Below are 20,792 nucleotides of genomic sequence, written 5' to 3' on the forward strand. Positions count from 1 at the left end.
CAATACTAACAAATTTAGATGTTAAAATGTCTTAAACTTCACATAATGCTCTATCTATATATAAAAACATCATAAGGACGATTAAACCATATTATTATGCTCACTTATGAGCAAAGACTCATATAGAAGACTTTACAATCACTTACAAGCAATAAAAACTCACATGCAAAGAGAAGAACAAACATACCAAGAAAAATACAAAAAAAAATCTACTTACTCTAATTGATAAATTGATTGATTGGATTTGAAAAACTTGTCGCGAAAATCCTTTGATGGTCTCATATCTTCAAAAAAATGAACAAATAATGAGAAAGCTCAAAGAAAAGGTAGAGAGCTCTATAAAAGTAGTGTCTAAAGAAATAGTATTTTTTAAAGTAATAAAACTCGTTTATAAAATTTTTACCAATATTTAAACATTTTTTAATTTTAAAATAATTAAATTTCACTATTTCAAAAATATCATCAATTCTGAAATATAATTTTCTAGGTCCTTACAACATCCATTTAGAAAAAATAATATTCTACTATGTTTATCTTACGAATTTGTTCAAAAGGATATTGTTTAAGAAAATTTAAAGATGTGAATTTTGTAATATAATTTATAAAAAATTATTACTATAATATTGGTTTATATTAAAAAAATATGCTTAAAATTTTATAACATTAGATTATAAATATTTTCTATTATAATGGTTTTATTTAAATAAAATAAAAATAAAAAATATAATTTTAAATTATATTGCACTAAAATCATAAATTATTTTTATATTTTTGCTTTCCCTACTTAAATTTAAATATAATATTTTTATTAATTATTTTAAATTACTATTTCATAATTTTAATTTTAACTTTTTAATTTTGTTCTCCATTTTGAAAATAAAAAATAGAAAAAAAAATCAAATATGCAGGTAGGAGAAATATAAACCTATTTAAAAAAATAATGTTACAATAAATAAAAATAAACAAATTTTGTTTAAAAAAATATTACTTTTTAAAAATCTCCGGTTTAGACACGTAACGGAGAGTTGATAGTCAATATGTGGTACAGAAACAGAAACTGTTCCATAATTCAATAAAGCTTTTACGTGGTATTTATTCTAAAATATCTATTGGAATAGTTTTTCCTTCACTATGTCCATAAAAAGTTTATGGATAAAAATATATGTACTATGTTTACTTTTTTATAAAAAAAATAAAAATATTATCTATTTATAACAATAATATAACAATAAAAGAGATTCCTCTTTTTTATCTATATTTTATAATATCCGTTTTATCCTTAGTTTTTTTAAAAATTAATTATTTTATAAATAATTTTTAATCATTTTTATTTTTATATATCTTTATTTTCTTTTAATCATTCCTCTCTTTTATCTTAAATCATTATTTAAATTTTTTTTATATATCTTTTTTTTTAATTTTATATCTGTCTATCTATCTATCTATCTATAACAATATATAAAGAGGATTCTCCTTTTTGTGTCCACTTTTCAATATACCGATTTTACCCTTTAAAGATAATAATTTATTAAATTTTTAAAAATTGACCGTTACTTTTATAAACTTTTTATAAAATCAGATGTCTCTGCTTCTTCCTTTTTTTATTTATCAATGGTTATTCTTTTATCTGTTCTAATATATTTCACTTTATTTTTAATAAATAATATATATATATATTAACTTAATAACATTATAATATTATCACCTGTTAATATAATATCACGCATATTTAAAAAATGTATACAGGCGCGATAGCGCCTGTATTACGCTAGTAACAATAAAGGGGATTCCTCTTTTTGTATCCACATTTCATAATACCCGTTTTACCCTTAGTTATTTTAAAAATTAATTATTTTATAAATAATTTTTAATCATTTTTCTTTTTATATATCTTTATTTTCTTTTAATCATTCCTCTCTTTTGTCTTAAATCATTATTTAAATTTTCTTTTTACATATCTTATTTTTTTTAATTTTATATTTAACAACTATTTTAAAAATTATACATTTGTTATTGATCTTAAATTTCTTAAAAATTAAAAAATGTGAATATACAGTCGCTGTCACGCATGTGTGTTCGCTAGTTTTATAAGTAATTGCATTTGAGTCCGTACCCAACTTAAGTAAATAAAAAAGAAGAGTAATGATAATATATATATATATATATATATATAATATTTAAATAAATTTTTTCTTATTGTTTAAGTTTTGGAACTTTTTAATAATTTTTTAAAGTAAAGTCCAAATTCGTACACACAAAATAACTTTAAATCTAACTCTAGTAATTATAAAAGTAAACATAAATAATTTTTATAATTTAACTATAGATAATTATTTTAATTTAAAAAATATTAAATTTAAACGGAAATATCAAATAAAAAATGATTAAATTTTACAAGTATTGTTTAAAGAATAAAGTTGGTAAAATAATTATTTTAAGTAAAAAAATATTACTTATTAAAACATAAAATTAAAAAACTAAGTAAAAACTTGATAACTTTTTATATAATAGTATAGATAATTTATAATATATAAATAACCATTTAATTATTGACATTTTTTTTTTATTGAATTCGACATCTGATGAAATAGTTGGATTAATAACAATAACATACTGTAAAATTATCTTAATTGGATTAATAAAAGTAATATACTGTAAAATTATTTTAAAAAACTTTTCCATGATTATCGTTTATTTTAATAAATCTATAAAATTCATATTTATTAAATATATTTCATATGTAAGATCTGTTGTTTAAACGGAAAAGGATGATATCAGAAAAATATATGCTCTAAAATATTGAGTATTTTAAATAAATAAAAACAAAAACATTAACGTGCCTTATTTAGTTCCGTGTTCTTGCAAGCAACTTTTTCTTCCACAAAAAACTAGGGTCCTGCCTACGGACAGCAACCTACGAATAACTATAGTAGGAGTAGGATGGTCATCCAACAGACAATTATCTTGATAATTCAAAAATATAACATTTTATGTCAAAAAATTAAAATATTAATATTTTTGTTGTGTAGTGATTATTTTTTTAATTTATAACAATGATATACATATATTTTAGTTTTATCTGTTTATTATATGTTTAATTTTTTTATTATCATATCATGTTATTTGTAAATTTATATTTTTTCTTTCTCTTTAAATATATACTAAATATTAATGTAAGTTTTTGGTATTCATAAATATTTTTCTTTACTTTACCGGTACAATAATGTGTCATCCTCCGAAGAAATATTCCTTTAGCTGAGTTTTGACTTAGGTTGTGAATTAAGTAACTATTTTATTCTTCTTATATCATACAGAGGTCGAATAAAACATCTTTCTAAATAGTTTAACATTCAATAATATACATAAAAATCAAGTTTTGCGCATTGGTTGATAAATCTAGTATCTACACTTTCGGATGTTAACGTTAAACTACATAGTACTACTTAAAGATTCCGCATTAAATTACACTTCTCATATCGACAACGAACCGACCATAGAAACCAAGTCTCTCAGCTCCTATTTCACTTTCAGCTTCTTCACTGTTGCTGCTCTTTTATTTTCAGAGTTTTCATGGTCTGAGAAAGTGAAACAGTGGAACACAAGGATGTTAACACTAAACTCCAGACTACTATATAAATGAAAGACTTCCCACTTCCATATAAACAACCAATCAAACCAACTCTTCTTACTCCTCTGTCCTAGATGCTCCCATTCATAATCTGCTCCCAACGCCATGGTCTGCAGATTCGAACCCGAAGTGGAGGCCATGATTATGAGGGTCTCTCCTACGCTGCTGAGGTTCCCTTTGTCATTCTTGACCTCTTCAACCTTCAACAAATCACAATTGACGTAGAAAACCAGCATGGGTTCAAGCTGGGGCAACTCTTGGTGAACTTTACTACGCGATTAGCCAGAAAAGCAAAACGCTAGGGTTCCCAGCGGGTGTGTGTGCCACTGTAGGCACTGGTGGCCACTTCAGTGGAGGTGGTTATGGATCCTTGATGTGTAAGTACGTTCTTGCCGCAGATAATTGTTAGAATTAATTGACGAATTAATTCTATTAGTGACTCATTTGAAATATTATAATGGGTCCAATTGTGATTTAAAAAAAATATAAATATTTATTGGTTATTATTATGGGAAGTGATAATAAAATAAAATAAAGATAAAGATAAAATAAAACCAATTTGATGGACGTTGGTTTATAAAAGGAATAGGGGTTCTGTCTCTGGCCATAAGGTTCTTTTCACTGTAACCCATCAAGAACGTGTGAGAAGAGAAAGAAAGGCAAAGAGATAGATTGAAAAACGGTGATTGAAGAGCACACAAGATTACAAATTTGAAGAACGCATATTCACAGGATCTCTCATGGATCAAGGTTAGTGCTCTATTATGTTTCATCGAGTGACTTAATTAGTTTTACATGTGGTATTAGAGCAAGATTGTAGGATTTATGATTCTCCTCTTATGACGTTTGTTTCCAATTTTTATGAACCCTAATTAAAGTTTTAAGGGTTATTTAAGTTTTTTCGCTGCCTTAAAAATTGAATACGAATGAACAGTACATGAATATATGCGTGAATAATGAATCTGAATCAATGAATCAATGAACAGTGGCATGATGCATGATTGTATTTTAATTGGCATTGATTGAAATTAAAAACCGTTACTGTTTGAAATGAAGCAAAGTGAATGGCATATTATTAGTGTGTGAACGTGTGCTGCCATTGTGTGAACGTGTACAATTGGAAGTTTCAGTTTTCCAATTTTGGTTTTTCTCCTGACGCACGAACACGAACGTGAATGGGTTGTAATTTATTAAGATTAAAGTCTAATGTTTTTATTGGATTATGTTATGAATAAAATTAATATTAATTATTTTTATTTATATAAATAATTAATAATTTTATTTTAATTTGTAATAATATTTATGTTTGTTATTGTTAAATTAAAATTAATGAAGATGCTATATAAAGTTTATAGCAATTAAATGTTTATTTATTTATTTATTTAAAATCAAGTATGATAAATTTTGTTAGTCACCAAAATTTTAAAGTTTATATGATTTCAAATTATTAATGTTTTTTATTTTAATTACCCATAGTATGAATGCTAAATTATGTATAATTAAATTTATGGGTTAATTAAAATTCATTAATTATAAGACATTTAAGGATCGCCCAAAGGTTGATTAATTGTTCTCATAATTAATGAACATGATTGTAGATAATTTTGTATGCGTCACTAGTTTTATTTATATAACCAAAGGTAGTAGGTGATTCTAGTTGATGCATATTTTAATTATCAATAATGTTATAATGTGATTAACATCATTATGCTTATGTTTGTGTATTAGCGGATCTCCCAAAGGAGAACATTAGTTAGAATGATTGTTTATATCTGAATCTGTTTTTACGTTTAGTTTTATGACTCAAAGCATTAATGTTAGACATGTGTTAATTGCAGTCTCTGTTCCGGTATCTTTACATGCGCATGCTTCGTCTGTTCCAGTCTTTAATGGGTTAAATTTCCCTAACTAGAGTGAGCAAGTCCAATTTCACTTAGGTGTGTTGGATCTTGATCTAGCTCTTCTAGTTGAAAAGCCGGCTGCTATCACGGATGCTAGTAGCAATGAAGAGAAAGTCCATTACAAAGCCTGGGTAAGATCAAACAGACTTAGCTTAATGTTTATGATAATGAGCATAGCAAGCAATATAAAGTCAGCTCTTCCCAAAACTGATGACGCAAAAGAATTTATGAAATTTGTGGAAGAGCGCTCCCAAACTGCTGATAAGTCTCTCGTTGGGACACTGATGAGTACGTTGACCACTATGAAGTTTAACGGTTCGCGTACTATGTATGAGCATGTGATCGAGATGACAAATATCGCAGCAAGACTTAAGTCTTTAGGAATGGCAGTGGATGAAGGTTTTCTCGTGCAGTTCATTCTGAACTCATTACTGTCTGAGTATGGTCCGTTTCAGATGAACTACAACACCATGAAAGACAAGTGGAATGTGCATGAATTGATGAATTGCACAGTATGCTAGTTCAGGAGGAGACCCGACTGAAGAACTTAGGAAGCCACTCTATTCAATATGTGAAGAATCAAGGAGCTGTTGGAAAGAAAGTTGCTAAGAAACATGGAAAGGGTAAAGGACCACTGAAGATTGACAAGTCCTCAACCAAAATCTAGAAGAAAAATGACAAATGTCATTTCTGCGGGAAGTCTGGACATTTCCAGAAGGACTGCATAAAGCGTAAGGCTTGGTTCGAAAAGAAAGGTGAGCATAATGCTTACGTATGTTTTGAATCAAACTTAACTGAAGTTCCCCATAATACGTGGTGGATTGATTCTGGATGTACGACTCATGTTTCTAATGTGATGCAGGGATTTCTTACAACCCAAACCATAAACCCAAATGAGAAGTTTGTCTTCATGGGCAATAAAGAGAAAGTTCCAGTGGAAGCGGTCGGGACTTATCGTCTAATCCTCGACATTGGATATCACTTAGACCTTATGAATACCTTTTATGTACCTAGTATCACTAGGAATTTAATTTCTTTGTCTAAGCTTGATATTGCTGGATATTCTTTTAAGTTTGGAAATGGTTGTTTCAGTTTAAGCGTACTTTTATGATTGGATCTGGTACACTTTATGATGGTTTATATAAATTGAATTTGGATAATTTATATGCTGAAACTCTTATGACTTTGCATCACAATGTTGGCACTAAACGTAGTTTAGTGGATGAACGATCTGCTTACTTGTGGCATAAACGTTTGGGACATATTTCCAAAGAAAGAATGCAAAGATTAGTAAAGAATGAAATCCTTCCGGATTTAGATTTTACTGATCTGAATGTGTGTGTGGATTGTATTAAAGGCAAACAAACTAAACACACAAAGAAAGGAGCCACGAGAAGCACTCAGCTTCTTGAAATCATACACACCGATATATGTGGTCCGTTTGATGTAAATTCTTTCAATAAAGAGAAGTACTTCATCACCTTTATTGATGATTTTTCGCGTTATGGACATGTCTATCTACTGCATGAGAAATCTCAGTCAGTAAATGCCTTGGAAGTTTATATAAATGAAGTGGAAAGGCAATTAGACAGAAAGGTGAAAATCGTAAGGTCTGATAGAGGTGGTGAGTATTATGGAAGATATGATGAAAGTGGACAACACCCTGGTCCATTCGCTAAGTTCCTTGAGAAACGTGGTATTTGTGCTCAATACACAATGCCAGGCACACCACAACAAAATGGTGTATCAGAAAGGCGTAATCGAACCTTAATGGATATGGTTAGGAGTATGTTAAGTAATTCATGTTTACCTGTATCATTGTGGATGTATGCTTTAAAGACTGTCATGTATTTGTTGAACAGGGTTCCTAGTAAAGCTGTTCAAAAGACTCCTTTTGAGTTATGGACGAATAGGAAACCCAGTTTGAGACACCTGCATGTTTGGGGTTGTCAGGCAGAAGTAAGAATATACAATCCGCAAGAAAAGAAACTGGATGAAAGAACAATCAGTGGATTTTTCATTGGTTATCCAGAAAAATCAAAGGGGTATATGTTTTACTGTCCTACCCATAGTACTAGAATCGTTGAAACTAGAAATGCTCGATTCATTGAAAATGGTGAAACCAGTGGGAGTGAAGCTTCATGAAATGTGGAGATTAAGGAAGTTAGAGTACAAGTTCCTATAACTAGTACTTCTTTATCAAGAGTTGTTGTTCCACATGTTGTAGAAACTCACAACAATCAAGAAGAACAACAAATTAATGATCCCGAGATTAACAATGAACCGATAGTAGAACAACCACAAGAAATAGTATTAAGAAGATCTCACAGAGATAGAAAGTCTGCTATTTCGAATGACTATGTGGTTTATCTACAAGAGTCAGAAAATGACTTAAGTATTGATAATGATCCAATTTCTTTTTCAGAAGCCATTAATGGTGATAATTCTGATAAGTGGTTAGATGCCATGAAAGATGAGCTTAAATCAATGACACATAATGACGTATGGGACCTTGTGGAATTGCCAGAAGGATGCAAAAGAGTTGGGTGTAAATGGGTCTTTAAGACTAAGCGTGACTCTCAAGGCAATATTGAACGTTACAAGGCCTGTCTTGTTGCCAAAGGTTTTACTCAGAAGGATGACATTGACTATAAGGAAACATTTTCGCCTGTTTTTAAGAAAGATTCTTTTAGAATTATCATGGCATTAGTAGCTCATTATGATCTTGAGTTACATCAAATGGATGTTAAAACTGCTTTTCTGAATGGGGATTTAGAAGAGGATGTCTATATAGACCAACTGGTGGGGTTCGCTGAAGAAGGAAAGGAGCACATGGTGTGTAAACTTAAGAGATCGATATATGGACTTAAGCAAGCTTCTCGACAATGGTATCTTAAGTTCAGTGATACTATTGTGTCCTTTGGATTTAAGGAAAACACTGTTGATCGGTGTATATATCTGAAGGTCAGTGGGAGTAAGTTTATATTTCTGATTCTGTATGTTGATGATATCTTGCTTGCGACTAATGATCTTGCTCTATTAAGTGAGACTAAGAGGTTTCTCTCTAATAACTTTGAAATGAAAGATATGGGTGAGGCATACTATGTGATAGGAATAGAAATATTTTGTGACAGATCACAAGGACTGTTAGGTTTGTCTCAGAATGCATATATTAATAAAGTTTTAGAGAGATTCAGAATGGATAAATGTTCAGCATCTCCTGTTCCAATACAGAAAGGAGACAAGTTTAGTCTCATGCAATGTCCAAAGAATGATTTGGAACGGAAACAGATGGAAAATATCCCTTATGCATCTGTTGTTGGGAGTTTGATGTATGCTCAAACCTGTACGAGGCCAGATATTAGCTTTGCAGTTGGTATGCTTGGTAGATACCAAAGTAATCCAGGTCTGGAGCATTGGAAAGCTGCAAAGAAAGTTTTAAAGATACTTACAAGGAACAAAGAATCACATGCTTACTTATAGAAAATCTGATCACCTTGAGGTGATAGGTTATACAAATTCAGACTTTGCCGGCTGTGTGGATACAAGAAAGTCTACTTTTGGTTATGTGTATCTTTTAGTCGGAGGAGCAATTTCATGGAAAAGTGCGAAGCAGTCTGTCATTGCTGCATCCACCATGGAAGCTGAATTTGTGGCATGCTTTGAGGCCACAGTTCAGGCTAATTGGTTGCGGAACTTTATTTCAGGACTTGGAGTAGTCGACAGTATTTCCAAGCCGCTGAAAATTTATTGTGATAATTCCGCAGCAGTCTTCTTTTCTAAAAACGACAAGTATTCTAAAGGTGCTAAACATATGGAGTTGAAATACTTTGCCGTTAAAGAAGAAGTTCAGAAACGTAAAGTGTCAATAGAACATATTAGCACAGATCTTATGATTGCTGACCCTTTAACAAAAGGGTTACCGCCCAAATTGTATGCTGGTCATGTAAATAATATGGGCATTATGTCTACTAGTGAATGTTAAATGTTGAATGTTAATGTTTTTTTTAATGTTTATGTGACACTCTGAGCTCCTTAATGTATAAATTTCTGAAATCTGTGTTTTCTTCTTTATGTTTATGCATGCAAATTATGATGAAGAAAACAAATTATGTTATGTTATTGCTTTGTAAAATGACATTATGTTTGAACCCATTATTGACTTCTCTTTTTTAAGGTCATATTAAGGAGAAAGGGATGATATAGTAGTACATGGAAGGGATCATGTCGATCAAATGATGTGTGACTGCCATGACTCTTATTATGTCTGTATCTTTAATTATGAATAATGATGGAACCAATTTATGCAAGGTCTTTTATTGCGCATTATGTTTATGTATTAAATCACATAATGTTATGACATCATATGAGTCAAGTGGGAGAATGTTAGAATTAATTGACGAATTAATTCTATTAGTGACTTATTTGAAATATTATGATGGACCCAATTGTGATTTAAAAAAAAAATATATAAAGACTTATTGGTTATTATTATGGGAAGTGATAATAAAATAAAATAAAGATAAAGATAAAATAAAACCAACTTGATGGACATTGGTTTATAAAAGGAATAGGGGTTCTGTCTCCGGCCATAAGGTTTTTTTCACTGTAACCCATCAAGAACGTGTAAGAAGAGAAAGAAAGAGATAGATTGAGAAACGGTGATTGAAGAGCACACAAGATTACAAATTTGAAGAACGCATATTCACAGGATCTCTCATGGATCAAGGTTAGGGCTCTATTATGTTTCATCGAGTGAGAATCATAAATCAAAGATCCTTAATTAGTTTTACAATAATATCATAGATGCTCACATAATAGACGTGAATGGTAATCTTCTTGACAGAAAAGCCATGGGTGAGGATCTGTTTTGGGCCATCAGAGGAGGTGGTGGAGCAAGCTTTGGAGTCATCGTGGCTTGGAAGATAAAATTAGTTCCAGTTCCATCAACTGTGACAGTGTTCAATGTTTCAAGGACATTAGAAGAATATGAAACCGATATTATTCAAAAGTGGCAGCTTGTGGCGAATAAATTGGACAAGCGCATATTCCTTAGGATGGACTTGGCAAGGGCAAATTCAAGTGAACATGGAAAGCAAACAATACAAGCCAATTTTGTGTCCGTGTTTTTGGGAGGTGTAGAAGAGTTTAATTCCATTGATGCAAAAGAGCTTCCCAGAGTTGGGTTTGGACAAAAAAGACTGTACTGAGACGAGTTGGATTGGGTCAGTTGTTTTCATGAATGCTGGGTTCAGTGGATCTAGAGACCTTGAAGCCATTGAAGTTTTGGTGAACAGAACTCGAACTCGTGTGAAGAACTTCAAAGGGAAATCTGATTATGTGAGCAAACCAATTCCTCTTCATGGATTACGAGGGTTATGGCGCTTGCTTTATGACGATGGCATTGAATATGGTCAACTTCAATTTGCCCCTTATGGAGGCATAATGGATGAGATTTCTGAATACATATTTCATATTCAATATATTGCCACTTGGCTTGAGGAAGGCGACGAGACTGCGCAAAGACACATGAATTGGACTAGAAGAGTGTATAAATATATGGAACCTTATGTTTCAAAGTCTCCCAGAGCTGCATATCTGAATTACAGAGACCTTGACATTGGGGTAAATAACAATGGCTACACCAGCTACCACCAAGCCAGCATTTGGGGTCTCAAGTATTTCGGTAGCAATTTTAGGAGATTGGTAGAAGTGAAGACCAAGGTTGATCCTCATAACTTTTTTAGAAACGATGGGCGAGGATCTATTTTGGGCCATTAGAGGTGGTGGTGGAGCAAGCTTTGGGGTCATCGTGGCTTGGAAGATAAAATTAGTTCCAGTTCCATCAACTGTGACAGTGTTCCAAGTTGCAAGGACATTGGAAGAAAATGCAACGGAGATTATTCATAAGTGGCAGCGCGTGGCAAACAAATTTAACGAGAGCATAACCATGAAGGCCAACATGGTAAGGATAAATTCAAGTAAAAGTGGGAATCCAACAGTAGAAGCGCAGTTTATATCGTTGTATCTTGGACGTGTTGATGAGCTGATTCCCATGATGCAAAAGAGCTTCCCGGAGTTGGGTTTGGTGAGAGAAGAGTGCACTGAGATGAGTTGGATAGAATCGATTCTGTGGAAGGCTGGATTCGCAAACGGTGAACCCACCGATGTTTTGCTGAACAGAACTCAATTAATCGGTTTGTTGTTTTTCAAAGCAAAATCTGATTATGTGAGAGATCCTATTCCAGATGATGGGTTAGAAGGATTATGGCCTTTCTTTTATGAAGATGAGGCTAAAGATGCTTACATTCAATTCACTCCCTATGGAGGAAGGATGGATGAGATTTCAGAATCCGAGACGCCATTCGCACACAGATCGGGCTACATATTCCACATTCAATACGGTGTGTATTGGGAAGAAAAAGGGGATGAGGCAGCTCAAAGGTACATGAATTGGATTAGAAGAGTGTATAAATATATGAAACCTTATGTTTCAGAGTCTCCAAGAGCTGCATATATGAATTATAGAGACCTTGACATCGGAGTTAATAACAATGGTTACACAAGCTTCAGCCAAGCCAGCATTTGGGGCTTTAAGTATTTTGGTAATAACTTTAACAGATTGGCACAAGTGAAGACAAGGGTTGACCCTCGAAACTTCTTCAGAAACGAACAAAGCATTCCTCCTCTTATCTCGAAGGGGGACACAAATAAACCTTCTTGGGTGCCATTATAAACAAAGCTACTTTGTTATTTTACTCTTATAGGTGTTAATTAAGCGCATGCGATGGTATGAACATTAATCTTTTGGTAATTTTTTCAGTAGTGCATTTTATCTACTTATCGGTGTTAAAACAAAGATACTATTTAGAACATTACTCTTATGGTAATGTTGTCATTAGTGTATCTTATCTGCTTATAGATGTATATAAGTCTATTCTAAGAAAACTCGCTTTGAAGCTTTCAAAGGGCATCTTAGAGTTTTCATATGTAAGTGTTTTCTATTAAATAATGATAAATCTTGGGTTTACCGGTAGTTAATGAGTTAGCCGTTTTGGGTACAGTACACCATTTTTTACTTTAGACCATATTGAACTAGTTTACATGTACAAAAGTGTTGCCTAAATATAACCACAAATATATATATATATATATATATATATATATATATATATATATATATATATATGTCACTAGTGCAAAATTGCATTTTTACCTCGCCTTATAGGTCTCGATTGGCAAGGAATCGAAGTATATAACAGCGCGGTGACATTTTTGCAATTCCAGGCAACTTTTATGCCTCAATTCAAGAAAAACCCGAAGCCAAAAGGGGTTATAGGCTTCAGTTCGAAAAAAACCGGTGCCAAAAGGTGCTTATATGCTTCGGTTGAACAGACCCGAAGCCAAAAACGTGGCTAGAAATTTCAAAAATGCCACTAGTCGTTACGTCTTTGGCCTCGGGTGGCACTGAACCGGGGCCAAATAGGGCTATATGCCTCGGTTATTAATTGAACCGAGGCCATATAGTTTCATTAGGGCATAAAAAGGTGAACCCCTCTACTTCTTCCTCGCGCGCGCTGCATCTCCTCCATCTCTCTTTGCGTCTCGCTAGTCTCCTGGATCCCCTCTCCCTTTCACCTCACGCATGAACCCTAGCGACAACACCGGTCACCGCCAGGAGCTTAGTCGGCAGCGACACATCTTCTCTTCCTTCCTCCCCATCGCAAGATAATGGCGGCTTCTTGCTCGCGTGACTGCACGACAGCGCCGATCCCTCTCACGGCTGCGCAGCCCTGCCTACCAGGGACTACGTCAACGATTCCAACCATCATCGGCGTCCACGCCGGCGCGCATTCGTCTCCAAACCTTAACTCTCTTCTTTCGCACGAGAGAAACGTCCTAGGTCCTGTGACTCGTTGCCACCACGCCAGCCACCGAGACTGGGTCCGCAAGCACCAAGGAAACCAGCCCTCCGGCCACCGCGACAACGACTGCTTCTGTACGAGACTCTGACTCGTCGGCGGCTATGCCGTTGGCGATTTTCTTTCTTATTTGTTTCTCTATTTCTGATTTGTTTTTGGGTGTGAACGATTGGGGAAGATGAAACGTGAGAGTTTTGTGCTGGGATAGGGTTTTGATCCGGTGTGATGTTGTATTGCAGGGATGGAGTTGTGATTCTAGTGTTTTGCTTGTATGTTCTGTTTGCAGGTTGGAATGGTGTTGTGATGCTGAGGTGGTGGTTCTACGAATGAGAGTGTTGCGGGAAGGTGGTGATAACTAGAGGAATTGGTTTGCGGCAGCTGAAGAAATGAATGGTAATCATCCTGATTGTGTTATGAGAAGGGAGGACAAGGAGAAAACGATTGATGATGATGAACAAAGGAGCATGCTGTGTTGTTTTGACTTTCACTTATGTTTGATGTAGCAAAATTTGTGAGAATCTTAGGTTATCCGTTAAACCTCTCATCAACAACATGCACACGGACATGTCTCAGGTAATTCTGATTTCCTTGCATAGCATCTAGTGTTAATGCACAATGAGGAGCATCTGTTTTCTCAGTTTGAACCAATTCCACAGCACTAGAATTGTTGGACTTAGAGAGTTTACAAGTGGCATTAGTGTTTTGTATGTGCTCTCCGTCATCTAACTCGTGATTTTGAAGGTCATGAGTAATAAAAGATTGATCTAGAGTTGTTACCTCTTTTATTGAGGGTATAAACTCCCTCAAGGGACATGGATTTGTGAGTGGCAGTGATATAGATGAAGCAGGTGGGTCTTGGAGAATGGTAAATAGTTTTGAAGTGCTTTGGTGAGTCGCGAAAAATTTAATTAAAAAAAATATTTTTACCATATGGCTTCGATTCTCGTGGAGCCGAGGCAGAAAAGGAACCCTATGGCTCCGGTTCATTTAGAACCGAGACATAAAAGGGACTCTATGGCTTCAGGTAACAACTGAGGCCAAAAGGGGATACCTTTTGGCCTCGCCCCAATATGCCTCGGTTCCAGACCCGAGGCAAAATAAGGAAAATAATCGGGGCAAAAAGTCGTTATTACACTGGTGTGTATGGCTTAAAACTACTAAATGTCACATTTTACAAATTGTTGATTATTTAGGCAACATTTTTTTACAAGTTGCCCATAGAAAATGTGGGCAAAACAATAAAATTGCGGCCTCTTGCTTCTGTTGTTTCCTTATCAGTTGTACTATGCACTATAAATTTTCTTCATACCTATATATTAGGCAACAATGACATGACAACAACTAGAAAACCATTGCGTAAAATAACAATAGGCTAAAAAACTTTTTATTGTTGCTCATATAGTGAGTTTTGTTTGCCTTAAACCTAGAGAGCATACAAAGAAAATGTTGTATATTTGTTCTAAGAAATATGGTAGAAAATGTTCATAGTTATAGGCAACAATTGTTAAAATGTAGATAGTTTAGACCATATCTTTAACATTGTGATAATTTAACTTTAAATATTTTTAAATTGCAATCATGTTACTAGTTAAATTATTGTAAGATGAATAAATTATCTTGTGGTGGAGGATAGCTCGGTCAAGTCACAATCAAATTATGACACTTTGGTTACTACAATCTTAAGAAGAAAAGAGTTAAACTTTAATTATTAGCTATAACTTTTAACTTAATGGTATGAAATAACATGTTGGCTAAAAAGTGTGGTCTATTATTTTCTTCTAAGACAATGGTTTTCAAAACTTAAAGTGTTGTTTTTTAGCAATGACCATGGCTGTATGTTCCACGTTTAGACCACGATTTTTTTACTTTAGGCAACATGTTATTTCATATTCCACCCGACATTTATATTTATATTCTCTATGTTTTTAAATACATAATAATCTCTCGTATACTAATACTTACATCTAGGATATATTAAATTCTTTTGAATATGTTATTATATTATAATTATATATAAATACAATAATAAATTAATAATTTTTTATATTTATGTATTTTTTATAATTATTTATTTTACCTATTGAAACAAAGAAACACAATTTTTTATAAGATAATTTATAATTGAACGATAATTAGAGTGAAATATATGATTTACATTGCTCGTAAGTTACCATGATATATTTGTGGTTAGATGTGACTCACATGAGAAAAATTGTTAAAAATTTAAATATGAGTTAGAAGTTACATATTGAATTGAGATTAACAAAATGATCAATATATATAAGAAGAAAAACTCTGTTTTAGAGAAAAGTTCTAACAAATCTTATTTTCTTTTTGTTATCTCTAATCAAAAAATGGTTTTATAACCATTAGATTCTCGCAGTGGTAGACGTTAGTGTTTTGTTTGGTCGAACAGATGCATATATAACACTCTTCATATAACTTCATTTGATAAGTTTTTTTTTTTCGGGTTTTTTTTTGTTTACAAATGATAAGCACACGTAATCTAAAGCATTTCATGGAGTCGAACACTTATAAATGTTAATCATGTGTGTCTATCTCTTATTTTCATACCAGATGGTCTAACTATGAAGTTTCTACGTAAAAAATCTTGAATACCTAAAGTTGTTCCACACAATCAATTTTTACGAAAAGGGGGAATGTGAGTCATGTGTAGATAGTCAGCTTGTTAGGTGCTACGCTTTACTCAATTTTTGGGAAAAACTATTTGACCAAAGTCTGATAAATCTTTGTTGGATTTGAAAACAAGAATCAAGTTCAATGTGAAGATCTTTATGATGATGATTGAAGAACAAGATGTGTTTAAAAAAAGTTTTTGTTTTGAGTGTTGTTTGAGTCTTTCGCACACGGTAAAATCTTTTATTCCAACACATAACCTATACTAAAATCAGTTGAACAATATGTTTTTTATATTAAAAATATATGTGAAAAGTTTTATGGATTTATTAATCAATTAAGTCTTCATGTTTTTTGTGGGTTTCCAAACCATGTTAATAGATTGTACCCTTAATAATGAATTAAAGCAAAGAAGTGAATACCATATCTCAAGATATTAATCAATTACACAATCTTTTGTAAGCAATTAAACGTATTTTACTACATTAAATACAAGCAAAATTAATCTTTCAATTATCACTTTTTAAAAAAAAAATTAATTGAGAGATAAATTTTTTATAGATAATTATTTTTTTTTATAAAATTATATAATTCTTAAATATTTTCTACAAAATTCTTATTATATTTAACTAAATTCTTAGTAAAAATATTTTATGCAGATAATATATTCAAATTAATAAACTCAATTGATTTATGTGATATTAATTTTTGATTTACATACATATTCACACAGATTTTAATATTTTAACATAAGTATTTCATAAGATTTACTAATATTCTATTCAATTATAACAACTAATTATAACAATAAACAATTATAACAATAAAATAAATTATCCTTATTCACAACTTCAATTTTATAAAAAAAATATTGATTCAATTCAAAAAATTTAACGATAAACGACCAAATTGAATTTTTTTTTTTCAAAAATAAAAATCAAATTAAGAACCGAAAAACCAACTTAATATTTTTGAACGAAAATAAGAACCAAAATAATAATTTAAAAATTGTTATATAAATTAGTAAAAACATTATATTATTTTTTATGATAATAAAAAATAATAAAATTATTTATTATTATTATAATTGTAAAATTAAATATAAATAATTTTTTTATTTTGTTGTAATTAATTTTCATTTATAATGATTAAGTTTAAAAAATCAATAAAAATAAAAATAAAGTATTAAATTAAACAAATAATTACTTTAAAGATAATATTAATAAAATAATTATTTTAATTTACAAAAATATTTAAAAAGTAAAATTGAAAAATAAACATAAACAATAAATTTTTTTTCCTTTACATATATAAATATAAATATATATTAAATTTTATAAATATTAAAAAATTGGGGAAGGTTCATGACCCTTTTATAGATCCGCCGGTGCCCATAATCGATAATTTGTTTTTAAATATGTGTTTGTATAAACAACTAAACCATTTTAATAAAAAAACCCTTAATCACACTAATTTATGGACCTGAAACATGAAACCGATTGATCGAAAATTGCCAAATACGTATATATTTGACCACATATATAACTAATGGAATTTACTGTTTCTCCTCGTTTACCACAAAACATTTCTCTGTTTCATCATCTGCCACGGAATCGTAAGACACAAAAAGTAATCCATAAAATAAAAGTGCAACATATTAACAAATGGAGAATCTCATCAGCATTTTAGTTCTTCCTGAATATTACATCTCATCTACAGTCAAAGGCTATACATTATTGGTATAAACACGTGTTAACTCTGAAATGGTACGGAAAAACTGAGAATAGTTGCCATAAACACGTCGAAAGAACTGTTGAAGATTAATGAAATCAAAGGACTTCCTCTGAACCACATGTTTTCACAACAAAAGGAGCATTCAACTTTTCTTATCCTAAACAACGTGAAACAGAACCAAGAAAATATTGGAATTGTGGAACATTTTCATCCGCAGAAACCTAGCTTGCAAAAGGTAGAAAGACAGAAACAAGTGACAATTAAGTTCATCTAGTGGGACTTGTCTTGTGGCAGAAATACAAAACCCAACACCAACATCATACCAACCAATATGGGAATATACCATAATGGAAAAACAAAATTAATAATTAAACATTTCATTTTGGCTAAGCTTCTTGCTCGCAGTGGGTAGCAAAGAAAGAAGATTGATCCTTTCCATATATGTTGTTAACTTTATAATAAAAATATTATTCTTAATAATAACATTTATTATTTTTAACGATAATATTATAATAATAATATTATTATTATTATCATAATTATTCTATTACTATTGTCTCGGTTAAAGAAGAACAAAAACATATTTAAAAACATTATCATTTTTGCAATTTCAATAAATTTTTATGTTTTCGAATAACCGAGACATAAAGGGTTTTCTATCTTGATTCTAACATAATTGAGGCATAATGTCTTTCAAAAATTTTAAATTCACGTTCTTTTGTTTTGTTTTTATTTAACTTCAGAGGATTAGGCCTCGGCTCCCCCAAACTGAATCTTTAAAGTTATTTTGTCTTGGTTTCATGTTACCCGAGGGAGAATGGTCAGAATTGAATTGGACTTTATGCCTTGGTCTTCCTTAGAACAGAGGCATAATTGCCCTTTATGCCTCGGTTTAAAATAACCGAGGCAGAAATTTAGGTTAGAAATCTCCAATTTCAGAACGCACTATTCTTTGTAAGATCCGAGAAAATTAAAAAAATAAATAAATATTTATTTAATAAATGTGACCTTGCAGAAATCCTTAAGTTAATTAATGTGGAGAGTAAAGACAAGAAATAGTACTAGTTTAAGTGGTTAAGGGTACTTAGTTGTATTAAGAGTACTTGGGTTCAAGTGATGTGTATGCCAATTGTTTATTTTTAATAAAATACTGGACCGTGTGATTCATAATATAATCCTAGATGTATGGGAATTATCATGAAAAATGAATTGGTTGTGTAATTGTTTTAAAATTGTGTGGTTGGGGATTCAAATCTTGGGGGATGTGAAATAGGTTCTTTTTTCCAAATCCTTTTTTTTGCATGGAGGAGAATGGTCAGAAAATCCTAGACGTCATATGGTTAAGAAACCACAATGTAATGGTCGTTAAATAAGCATTAAAGTCCTTTTATTTATTTTCGTTTTTCTATGCCATTGATCCTAGTTAAAGTAGTTAAGATCATTTTTTAGATAGGATAGTAGATTTTAGAGACTACCAAAGGGTGAGGGGTTGTGGAGAGAGTATTCCGAGTGCGTAAACAAGGCTAAGAAACGCTGGTGCGTGTTCTTGAGTGGACGCTTTCATGGAACAAAAGTACCTCTAGGAAATTTTGCAATCTTGAGCAAGGGAAACCAGGTTAGGAGATTGTCATTTCTTGCTTAAATGATATTATCTGTAATTGCATTATATATTGATGTTTGAAAGTCGTCTCCTGAAACAAATTCTTTTATCGTTTAACCTCTTGATGGATGTTTGTTGTACGTGGTTTTAGAGAAAATATGTGTGTGCTTGTGGTTTCCGTTGTATTGAGTTCTCTATATGATCCAATCACTGTAGTGGTTAATATGATTCTTCTTTTATGTTTTGCATGATGTTTAGAGTTTTTCTCCTAAATATGACACATTTATTATTATTATTATTATTATTTATTATTATTATTATTATTATTATTATTTTATTTTACTATTATTATTGTTATTATTATTCTTATCATTGTTGTTTTTACTATTATTATTATTATTATTATTATTATTATTATTATTAATATCAAGATTATTATAATATAACTATTATTCTTATTATTATTATTATATATTTTATTTTATTTTAATATTATTATCATTATTATTATTTTTTATTACTATTATTATTATTTTTTATTGTTATTACTATTATTATTATTATTTTATTTTAGTATTATTTTTATTATTATTATTATTTTTATTATTATTTTTATTATTATTTTTATTATTATTCTTATTATTATCATTATTATTATTTTCATTTTATTTTATTTTATTATGATTATTATTATATTATTTTATTATTATTATTTTTTTATCATTATTATTATGTTATTTGACTATTATTATTATTATTATTCTTATCATTATTATTATTATTATTATTATTATTACTATTATTATTATTATAATTATTATTCTTCTTCTTATTATTATTATTAATCTAATTTAATATTATATTATTATTATTATTTATTATTAGTATTACTATTATTATTATTATTTTTTTTTATTAATTTTTATTTTATTTTATTTTACTATTATTATTATTAGTATTATAATTATAATTATAATTATTATTATTTATATTTTTATTATTATTATTTATGTTTACTACTTTTATTATTATGATTATTTTATTTTATTTTAATATTATTATTATTATTATTATTTTTATTATTATTTTCATTTCATTTTATTTTATTATGATTATTATTATATCATTTTATTATTATTGTTATTTTTATCAATGTTTTATTTTATTTATGATTTTGTGATCATTATTATTGTTTCATTATTATTGCTTTATTTTATTGTTATTATTATTATTTTATTATTATTGTTTTATCTTATTAGTATTATTTTATTATTATTATTTTTTTATTTTATTTTATTATTAATTTCATTATTATTATTTGTGTTCTTATGGTTTCGTTTATTATTATTATTATTATTATTATTATTATT

General features: G+C 30.3%; 1 pseudogene; it reads left to right on the top strand.

Moving 5' to 3' along the window:
* Positions 1–3,483: 3,483 nt before the first annotated feature.
* Positions 3,484–12,570, top strand: LOC114177388 (tetrahydroberberine oxidase-like; annotated as a pseudogene).
* The last annotated feature ends 8,222 nt before the right edge of the window (positions 12,571–20,792 follow it).

This window comes from Vigna unguiculata, chromosome 3, assembly GCF_037176805.1.
Source record: "Vigna unguiculata cultivar grain cowpea cultivar isolate G323 ecotype 2 chromosome 3, ASM3717680v1, whole genome shotgun sequence".
Taxonomy (NCBI): Eukaryota; Viridiplantae; Streptophyta; class Magnoliopsida; order Fabales; family Fabaceae; genus Vigna; species Vigna unguiculata.